Source organism: Heptranchias perlo, unplaced genomic scaffold, assembly GCF_035084215.1.
Source record: "Heptranchias perlo isolate sHepPer1 unplaced genomic scaffold, sHepPer1.hap1 HAP1_SCAFFOLD_53, whole genome shotgun sequence".
Lineage (NCBI taxonomy): Eukaryota > Metazoa > Chordata > Chondrichthyes > Hexanchiformes > Hexanchidae > Heptranchias > Heptranchias perlo.
In genome coordinates, this window is record NW_027139548.1 from 55,166 (window position 1) to 66,231 (window position 11,066).

Genomic DNA, 11,066 nt, shown 5'->3' on the forward strand with positions numbered 1-11,066 from the left:
ACCTAATCTATCAATATCCCTTTGTAATTTTATGTTTTCATCTTCACTGCTTACAATGCCACCAATCTTTGTGTCATCGGCAAACTTAGATATGAGACTTTCTATGTCTTCATCTAAGTCGTTAATAAATATTGTGAATAATTGAGGCCCCAAGACAGATCCCTGCGGGACTCCACTGGTCACATCCTGCCAATGTGAGTACTTACCCATTATCCCTACTCTCTGTCGCCTTTCGCTCAGCCAGCTTCCTAACCAAGTCCGTACTTTTCCCTCGATTCCATGGGCTTCTAACTGAGCTAACAGTCTCTTATGTGGGACCTTATCAAATGCCTTCTGGAAGTCCATATAAATAACATCCATTGATATTCCCCTGTCCACCACCTTAGTCACCTCTTCAAAAAATTCAATCAGGTTTGTCAGGCACGACCTACCTTTCAGAAATCCATGCTGGCTCTCCCTGATTAACTGAAAATTCTCAAGGTGTTCAGTCACCCTATCCTTAATTATAGACTCCAGCAATTTCCCCACAACAGATGTTAGGCTAACTGGTCTATAATTCCCTGGTTTCCCTCTCTCTCCTTTCTTGAAAAGCGGAGTGACATGTGCAATTTTCCAATCTAGAGGGACAGTTCCTGAATCTAGAGAACTTTGAAAGTACAATTCTACAATGACAGGCACTCCCAGTAATACATGGCCACTGGGGTAAGCACTGCCACTCTGGCCAGTGACCCACACTCAGTACAATTCGACACTGACTGACGCTCCCAGTAATAAATACCCCAGACATCTGTCAGTGCTGAATGCAGGGACAAGATTCCACAAGCTTCCACTAAAGGTAATCATTTGTTAATTTAATTTGACCACGAGACTTTAAACTGAAATATATATTTCGACAAGACGATTGCATAAAAAATCGTGACCATTTCTGACAACCCATTGATTGATATGATTTCACTGATCTGGGGACTGTATACGGGTCACCCTAAACCAGGAGGGTTCATTATCAGTCACAGATGGAAACCAGAAACCAGCTCACACACAGATTTACACAACTGAAATGGTTACAGTCACTTACCAGGAACACCAATGACGGCGAGGATTGGGAGGTATATTTTTCTGATACTGTCCACTGTTGCACACATGTTGTGTCTGTGTGAAGCCACCTGTTCCTTGGTGCTGCAGGCAGTCTCTCTGAATAAAACTCGGAGGCAACACATTACCAGAGCCTTTAATTGATACCCTGTGGAACCTCCGCGGGGACAGTGAGGTTGCAACTTCCTTCAAATTACTTTTAATTCATGGAACAAACAGATTCTGTCAGCGGATTTCAGTCCCTATTGTGATGGAATATATTTAGTGCTGAGCTCGAGATGGAAGACTCCAAAATTTGCACCATTCTGATAACATGAATGAACTAATGGGAATTAGAAGCTATATTGTCCCAGCCATGGTGCTGTTCCTTCAAACACCATCAGGCCCATTTATACATCTTCTTCTTTTAGAATCATAGAATCATAGAATCTCCCAGTCTATCCATGTAACTGAAGTTCCTCATCCCAGGAATCATTCCAGTAAATCTCTTCTAAGGCCTTGACATCCTTCCTGAAGCGTCGTGCCCAGAACTGGAAACAGTGCAACTCGACGGGCCGAATGACCTCCTTCTGTTCTGTAACCATTCTTTGATTCTATGGTTCTATGAATACTGATTGCCGGGGAACACCACTGTAAACTTCCCTCAGTCTGAAAAACAACCGTTCACCACTACTCTCTGCTTTCTGTCCCTCAGACAATTTTCTATCCACACTGCCCACTGTCCCTTTAATCTCATGGGCTTTAATTTTGCTAACAAGTCGATTATGTGGCACTTTATCAAATGCCTTTTGAAAGTCCATATACATCACATCAACCGCACTCCCCTCATCAACCCTCTCCCTTACTTCATCAAAGAACTCAATCAAGTTAATCAAACACGACTTTCCTTTAACTAATCCGTGCTGACTTTCATTTATTAACCCAGACTTTTCCAAGTGCCAATTAATTTTATCCCGGATTATTGTCTCCAAAAATTTCCCTACGAGCAACGTTACACTGACTGGCCTGTAATTGTTGGGTTTATCCCTCTCTTTTTTTGAACTCGGGTGTAACATTTGCAATCCTCCAGTCCTCGGGCACTGCTCCCATATTTTTTTTTATTTGTTCGTGGGATGTGGGCTTCGCTGGCGAGGCCGGCATTTATTGCCCATCCCGAATTGCCCTTGAGAAGGTGGTGGTGAGCCGCCTTCTTGAACCGCTGCAGTCCGTGTGGTGAAGGTTCTCCCACAGTGCTATTAGGAAGGGAGTTCCAGGATTTTGACCCAGCGACAATGAAGGAACGGCCGATATATTTCCAAGTGGGGATGGTGTGTGACTTGGAGGGGAACGTGCAGGTGGTGTTGTTCCCATGTACCTGCTGCCCTTGTCCTTCTAGGTGGTAGAGGTCGCGGGTTTGGGAGGTGCTGTCGAAGAAGCCTTGGCGAGTTGCTGCAGTGCATCCTGTGGATGGTGGTGAAGGGAGTGAATGTTTAGGGTGGTGGATGGGGTGCCAATCAAGCGAGCTGCTTTGTCCTGGATGGTGTCGAGCTTCTTGAGTGTTGTTGGAGCTGCACTCATCCAGGCAAGTGGAGAGTATTCCATCACACTCTTGACTTGTGCCTTGTAGATGGTGGAAAGGCTTTGGGGAGTCAGGAGGTGAGTCACTCGCTGCAGAATACCCAGCCTCTGACCTGCTCTTGTAGCCACAGTATTTATATGGCTGGTCCAGTTCAGTTTCTGGTCAATGGTGACCCCCAGGATGTTGATGGTGGGGGATTCGGCGATGGTAATGCCGTTGAATGTCAAGGGGAGGTGGTTAGACTCTCTCTTGTTGGAGATGGTCATTGCCTGGCACTTGTCTGGCGTGAATGTTACTTGCCACTTATGAGCCCAAGCCTGGATGTTGTCCAGGTCTTGCTGCATGCGGGCACGGACTGCTTCATTATCTGAGGGGTTGCGAATGGAACTGAACACTGTGCAGTCATCAGCGAACATCCCCATTTCTGACCTTATGATGGAGGGAAGGCGATTGATGAAGCAGCTGAAGATGGTTGGGCCTAGGACACTGCCCTGAGGAACTCCTGCAGCAATGTCCTGGGGCTGAGATGATTGGCCTCCAACAACCACTACCATCTTCCTTTGTGCTAGGTATGACTCCAGCCACTGGAGAGTTTTCCCCCTGATTCCCATTGACTTTAATTTTACTAGGGCTCCTTGGTGCCACACTCGGTCAAATGCTGCCTTGATATCAAGGGCAGTCACTCTCACCTCACCTCTGGAATTCAGCTCTTTTGTCCATGTTTGGACCAAGGCTGTATTGAGGTCTGGAGCCGAGTGGTCCTGGCGGAACTCAAACTGAGCATCGGTGAGCAGGTTATTGGTGAGTAAGTGCCGCTTGATAGCACTGTCGACGACACCTTCCATCACTTTGCTGATGATTGAGAGTAGACTGATGGGGCGGTAATTGGCCGGATTGGATTTGTCCTGCTTTTTGTGGGCAGGACATACCTGGGCAATTTTCCACATTGTCGGGGAGATGCCAGTGTTGTCGCTGTACTGGAACAGTTTGGCTAGAGGCTCAGCTAGTTCTGGAGCACAAGTCTTCAGCACTACAGTTGGGATGTTGTCGGGCCCCATAGCCTTTGCTGTATCCAGTGCACTCAGCCGTTTCTTGATATCACATGGAGTGAATCGAATTGGCTGAAGACTGGCTTCTGTGATGGTGGGGATATCGGGAGGAGGCTGAGATGGATCATCCACTCGGCACTTCTGGCTGAAGATGGTTGCAAATGCTTCAGCCTTGTCTTTTGCACTCACGTGCTGGACTCCGCCATCATTGAGGATGGGGATGTTTACAGAGCCTCCTCCTCCCGTTAGTTGTTTAATTGTCCACCAACATTCACGACTGGATGTGGCAGGACTGCAGAGCTTTGATCTGATCCGTTGGTTGTGGAATCGCTTAGCTCTGTCGATAGCAAGTTGCTTCCGCTGTTTAGCATGCATGTAGTCCTGAGTTGCAGCTTCACCAGGTTGGCACCTCATTTTTAGGTACGCCTGGTGCTGCTCCTGGCATGCTCTTCTACACTCCTCATTGAACCAGGGTTGATCCCCTGGCTTGTTGGTAATGGTAGAGTGAGGAATATGCCGGGCCATGAGGTTACAGATTGTGCTGGAATACAATTCTGTTGCTGCTGATGGCCCACAGCACCTCATGGATGCCCAGTTTTGAGCTGCTAGATCTGTTCTGAATCTATCCCATTTAGCACGGTGGTAGTGCCACACAACACGTTGGATGGTGTCCTCAGTGCGAAGAAAGGACTTCATCTCCACGAGGACTGTGCGGTGGTCACTCCTACCAATACTGTCATGGACAGAATGCATTTGTGACAGGTAGATTGGTGAGGATGAGGTCAAGTGAGTTTTCCCCTCGTGTTGGTTCGCTCACCACCTGCCGCAGGCCCAGTCTGGCAGCTATGTCCTTCAGGACTCGGCCAGCTCGGTCAGTAGTGGTGCTACCGAGCCACTCTTGGTGATGGACATTGAAGTCCCCCACCCAGAGTACATTCTGTCCCCTTGCTACCCTCAGTGCTTCCTCCAAATGGTGTTCAACATGGAGGAGGACTTTTACTGTTACTGTGGCAGCATCTTCTTCGTTGGGAAAGACAGATGCAAAATACTGATTTAGTACCTCAGTCATGCCCTCTGCCTCCAAACGTAGATCTCCTTATTGGTCCCTAATCCGTCCGGCCCCTCCTCTCACTACCCATTTACTTTTTACCTGCCGATAGAAGACTTTTGAATTCCCTTTTTTATTGGCCGCCAGTCTAGTCTCATACTCTCTCTTTGCCCCTCTTATTTCCTTTTTCACTTCCCCTCTGAACTTTCTACATTTAGTCTGGTTCTCACTGGTGTTATCAACCTGATGTCTGTCATACGCTACTTTTTTCTGCTTCATCTTACTCTCTATCTCTTTTGTCATCCAGGGAACTCTTCCTTTCCCCCCTCGTGGGAATATATCTGCTCTGTACCCGAACCGTCTTCTCCTTGAAGGCCTCTCATTGTTTAATTACTAATTTGCCAAACAAGTTTTGATTCCAATCCACCAGGGCAAGATCCCCTTTTAACCACTGAAATTAGCCCTCCTCCTGTTAAGTATTTTTATGGTTGATTGTTCCTTGTCCTTCTGCATAACTATTCTAAACCTAATGATATTATGATCAGTGTTCCCCAAATGCTCCCCCACTGAAACATGCTCTACTTGCCCCACTTCATTCTCCAGAACTAAATCTAACTCTGCTTCCTTCCTCGTTGGGCTAGAAATACATTGAGCACTAAAGTTCAGTGTCCATTTCCTGAATTCCACCCCCTCTGCCCTTTACATTGTTACTATCCCAGTCTTTATTGAGATAATTGAAGATCCCCATTATCACTGCTCTTTAGTTCTTGCATCTTTCTCTAATTTGCCTACAAATTTGCTCCTCTACCTACTTCCCACTATTTGGTGGCCTATAGTAAACACCCAGTAGTGTGATAACTCCTCGATTGTACTTTCATTCCAAACAAATAGATTCTGTTTCTGACCCCTCAACTCTATCATCCCTTTCCAGTCCTATAATAGTTTATTTGATCAATTCTGCCGCCAGCAAACCTGTACCCACTCCCCCCGCTTTCTGTCATCCCCTATCTTTCCTGAATACCCAATCCTCCCCTTCTTTGAGCCAGCTCTCCTTTATATCATGGTCCCATGTGTCCACTTGTGCCTGCAGATCACCAACATTATTTCCCATGCTCCGTGCATCTACATGCAAACACTCCGAACTCATCTCAGAGAGCCACTCATTTACTGCTTGATTCCTCCCTCCGATTTCTGACCTATTCCTTGCTCCAGTTCTATTTGTCTCTCCCAGTCCTCTGTGCATTTTGTTTCTCTTCTCTAATATTTCATCCTGGTGCCCATTCCCCTGCTAAATTAGTTTAAACCCTTCCGAACAACACTAGTTAACCTCCCCGCCAGGTTATTGGTCCCAGCACTGTTGAGATGCAACCCGTCCAGCTTGTGCAGGTCCCTCCTGATACAGAACTGGTCTCAATTCCCCAGGAATTTGTTTTATGCGCTCTGTCAGGTCCTGCTGTCGTGGTGCTTTGTGGCCTCTCCCTGATTCCTGTCTCCCTTTCTCTCTCTCTCTCTCCATGTCTGTCTCTCGGTTTCTCACTCTCTGAATGTCTGTCTCCCAATTTCAATCTCTCTCCTTTTATGTCCCTCTGTTTCTCTCTCTCCTTGTCTGTGTCTCTGTCTTTCTCTCTCTCTCTGTCTGTCGCTCTGTTTCTCTCACTCTCCATGTCTGTCTTTCTGCATGTCTGTCCCGCTGTTTCTCTCTGTCTCTCTGTTGATCTCTGTGTTTCTCTCTCCCTCTCTCCATATCTGTCTCGGTGTTTCTCACTCTCTCCTTGTCTGTCCCTCTGTTTCTCGTTTTCCCCATGTTTCTCTCTCTCTTACTCTCTCTCTTTCCATATCCATCTCTTTCTCTGTCTCTCTCCCCTTATCTTTTTCGCTTTGTGATTGTCCCACTGATTTTTTCTCTCTCCGTGTCTACCTTCCTGTTTTACTCTCTCTGCAAGTCTGTCCCACTTTTTCTCTCGCTCTCTATATCTTCCTCTGTTTCTCTCTCCCTCTCTCCATATCTGTCTCTGTGTTTCTCTCTCTATCTCCATGCTTCTCTCCCCTTTACTATCTCTCTCCATGTCGCTCTCTGGGGCAGGATGGACCTGTTCAAGACAGACGGGTTGTACCTCAACAGAGTTGGGGCCAATGTTCCTACAGGGAGGTTCACGAGTGCTGTGGGGGAGGGTTTAAACTAATTTGGCAGCTGGTGGGCACCAGGATGTAGCACTGGAAAGGAGGAACAAGGCGCATGAAGGATTGGGAGAGACAGATAGCACTCGAGTAAGAAATATTACCATATTAGGTGGGATCAGACTAAGAGACAATATGAGAAGGTCGAAGATAGCTTAACAGTGCATGTGTGTAAACGCACGAATCGTGGTAAATAAGGTTGGTGAGCTGCAGGCACAAATAGCCACATGGGAATATGATGTAGTGGCGATAACGGACATCTGTCTCAAGAGAGGGCAGGATTGGCTAAATATTCCTGGAGACAAGGTGTTCAGGAAAGATAGGGAAGGAAAAAAGGATGGAGTGCGGCAGTATTGATTCAGGGGGATATTGCAGTGCTGGAGAGAGAGGATGTCCTGGAGGGGTCAAGGACAGAATCTATTTGGTTAGAGTTAAGAAACAATCGAGGTGCCATTACACTACTGGGTGTATTCTATAGGCCACCAACTAGTGGGAAGGAGATAGAGGAGCAAATTTGCAGGGAAATTACAGCGAGGTTCAAGAATTATCGAGCAGTGATAATGGGGGGACTTCAACTGTCCTAATATAGACTGGGATAGTAATAGTGTGAAGGGCAAAGAGGGGGAGACATTTCTGCAGTATGTTGAGGAGAACTTTCTTGATCAGAACTTTTATGGCCGAACGAGGAAGGAGACATTACTGGATCTAGTTCTGGGGAATGAGGTGGGTCAGGTGCATCAAGTGTCAGTGGGGGGACCTTTCGGGAACAGTGATCATAATATCATAAGTTTTAGATTAGTTATGCAAAAGGACAAGGAGCAATCTAGAGTAAAAATACTTAATTGGAGGAGGGCCAGTTTCAGTGGGTTGAGAACGGATCTGGCCCGGGGGTAAATTGAATCAAAGATTGGAAGGTAAAACTGTAATCGAACAGTGGGCGGCCTTTAAAGAGGAGATGGTTCAGGTACAGTCTGGGTACATTCCCATGAGGGGGAAATGTAGGGCAACTAAAGCCAGAGCTTCCTGGATGAAGAAAGAGATAGAGAATAAGATGAAGCAGAAAACAGGAATGTATGACAAATGTCAAGTTGATGATACAAGTGAGAACCAGGCTAAATATAGAAAGTACAGAGGAGAAGTGAAAAAGGAAATAAGAGGTCACTTCCCATTTTAATTCCCCGTCCCACTCCCACTCTGACCTCTCTGTCCTCGGCCTCTCCCAATGAAGCTCAATGGAAGCTCGAGGAACAGCACCTCATCTTTCCATTGGACACTTTACAACCTTCTGGACTCAACACTGATTTCAATAACTTCAGATCAGAACCACTGCTCCCATTTTTTCGGACAGCAGGTGCTGGGAATGGTTCTTCTGTTCCCATTTCCCCCTCCTCCAGACCCATCTTTTGTTCCTTTACTTGTCCCATTCCCGCCCTCCTTGCCTTGCACCATCATCCCTTCTGTCATTTAATCACTTCTGCCTTCCACCCTCTCACAGACCCTCCCTTTTGTTCTTTCCTCCTCTCCTCCCTCCTTTCCCTCACTCTGGACTTACTTCAAAACTGTTTAATCTTGAACTTCTTCCAGTTCTGACGAAGGGTCTTTGAGCTGAAACATTAACTCTGTTTCTCTCTCCACAGATGCTGCCTGACCTGCTGAGGATTTACAGCATTTTCTGTTTTTACTTCAGATTTCCACCATCCGCAGTATTTTGCTTTTGAGGAAGTTCTCATTCCCTGTCAATATTCAGTGTTTTTAGTTTATGCAAAGCAGCCGTAGTAATTAACATATTTCCGTTCTATTATTGTTTATTCCCATTTCAATATTTTGCTAATAAAATGATTTTTCTCGATTTTTTTAAGAAAACAATGTGATTACCAGTTGAAAAGACGATCCGAGCTGATAATTTAAAATGTTACCTAGACTCACCACAAATGTGAAGGGTACGAGTCGGATAGACCACAGTGTGTCAGGGTGGATCTCTTTAACTTTGCGCAGTGGCAGTATCGTAGCCGATGAGGTTGAACTGAGGCGTGATTATTGCTTATTGAAAACTTTACCCAATACCCCGCTGTGCTGACTTGAAATATAGTCGGTAATGGCAATTTTTGATAGTCTCTGTGGAGACTGCTTCTTTAACCAAAAATAGTTTGAAGTTGACAATCTTTTCAAGTTGTTTCTGTTGCTGTAATGATTAGTTTGTGTTGGTGTGTTGAATGTTGCTTTGACGATAGAGCCGCCAATGGTGGTGTTCAGGGATGGTCCAGAGTTGGAGGAGCGCAGGGTTCCTGGAGGGTTGTGGGGCTGGAGGAGGCGACGGAGCCTGGGAGGGTCAAGGCCATGGATTCGCACACAAGGATGAGAATGTTAAAACTGAGGAGTTGGGGGGTTTTTGGGTGAATGGTCAGGATACGGGCAGCAGAGTTTTGGATGAGCTCAAGTTTATGGAGGGTGGACGATGGGAGACCGGCCAGGAGAACATTGGAATAATCAAATCTGGAGGGAACAAAAACATGGATGAGGGATTCAGCAGCAGGTGGGCTGGGGCAGGGATTGAGACAGGTGATATTATGGAGATGGAAGTAGGTGGTTTTGGGGATGGAGTGAATATGCGATTGGGAATCTCAGTTCAGGGTTAAATCGGATTCTGTTGTTGCAAACAGTCTGATTCAGCCTTAGACAGTGGCCAGGGAGTGTGATGGAATCGGGGGAGAGGGAACGGAGTTTGTGAATGGGCCAATGACAATGGCTTCAGTCTTTGTAATGATTAATTGGAGGAAATTACAACTGATTCAAGATTGGATGTCAGACCAGCAGCCTGACCATACAGAGAGAGTGGAGGGGTGGGGAGAGGTGGTGGTGAGGTCGAGCTCGGTGCCTCCAGCCTACATGGGGAACCTGTTGTCATGTCTTCGGATGATATCACCGAGGGGCAGCATGTAGATGTGAAATAGGAGGGGTCCAAGGATAGATCCTTGGGGGACTCCGCAGGTAACGGGGTGAGGGTGGGAATAGAAACCATTGTAGGTGATTCTCTGGCTACGACTGGAGAGATCAGAATGGAACCAGGCAAGTGGAGTCCCTCTCAGCTGGAGGACGGAGGAGAGGGGTTGGAGGAGGATGGTGTGGTCGACCATGTCAAAGGCTGCAGACAGGTGGAGAAGGATGAGGAGAGATAGTTTACCATGGTCACAGTCACATAGGATGTCATTGGTGACTTTGATAAGGGTCGTTTCAATACTGTGGCAGGGATGGAAACCTGATTGGAGAGATTCAAACATGGAGTTGCAGGAAAGGTGGGAACGGATTTGGGAGGCGACTGTACGTTTAAGTGGATCGGGAGGTTAGAAATAGTTGGAAGGGCAGAGGGGTCACGGTGGGGTTTTTGTGAAGGGGGTGATGACGGCAGATTTGAAAGAGAGGACAAGAGGTCAGCCATTTAGGGCCAAGATGAGTAAAAAATATCTTCACTCAGAGGGTTGTGAATCTTTGGAATTCTCAACCCCAGAGGGCTGTAGATGCTCAGTCGTTGAGTATATTCAAGACTGAGATTCATATGGCAGTAATCGGGGATCTCAACTACCCTGATATTAACCGGGATAGAATCAGTGTAAAGGGTATAGAGGGTGCAGAATTCTTAAAATGCATTCAGGACAACATTTTTGGCCAGTGCGTAGCAAGTCCAACAAGAGAGGGGACAGTCCGGTGTTGAGAAGGATGGGCCTGGCCACGCTGCCATGGAACACTCCGTCTAGTTGGACCGTTCCGCCCCACCTGTCCTTCCTCGAAAGGTTTATTCAAAAAAACACCTTTGACCACAAGGCGATCAGTGAATGGTCCGCACGTAACGTCCTCGAGACCCTGCGGGAAAAGGAGATGATGGATTCTGTCGGTTTGTTCCCCGAGCAGACTGTTAATGTTATTTGGCAGAACGCCTCATCGCCAGAGCTTTCAAACAAGCACCAAGACCCAGCTCGGCTGGTGGTGCGAAGGGCCCTTCCCATCAGATCCTTCATGTACTCCCGGACTCTCAGACCCACCGCGCGCTGTCCCCGAGGAGACTGCGGTGGAGACGAGACCGTCACCCATCTCCTTCTGGAATGTGCCTTTGCAAAGAAGGTCTGGAGAGAGATGCAGTGGTATC

At 46.9% G+C, this 11,066-nt stretch overlaps 1 non-coding gene across 1 annotated transcript; it reads left to right on the forward strand.

The window, feature by feature from the left end:
* The first annotated feature begins 8,908 nt into the window (after positions 1 to 8,908).
* On the forward strand, positions 8,909 to 9,049 carry LOC137315071 (U4 spliceosomal RNA). The gene has a single exon (XR_010961278.1). It is a non-coding gene; the product is annotated as a U4 spliceosomal RNA (small nuclear RNA).
* The last annotated feature ends 2,017 nt before the right edge of the window (positions 9,050 to 11,066 follow it).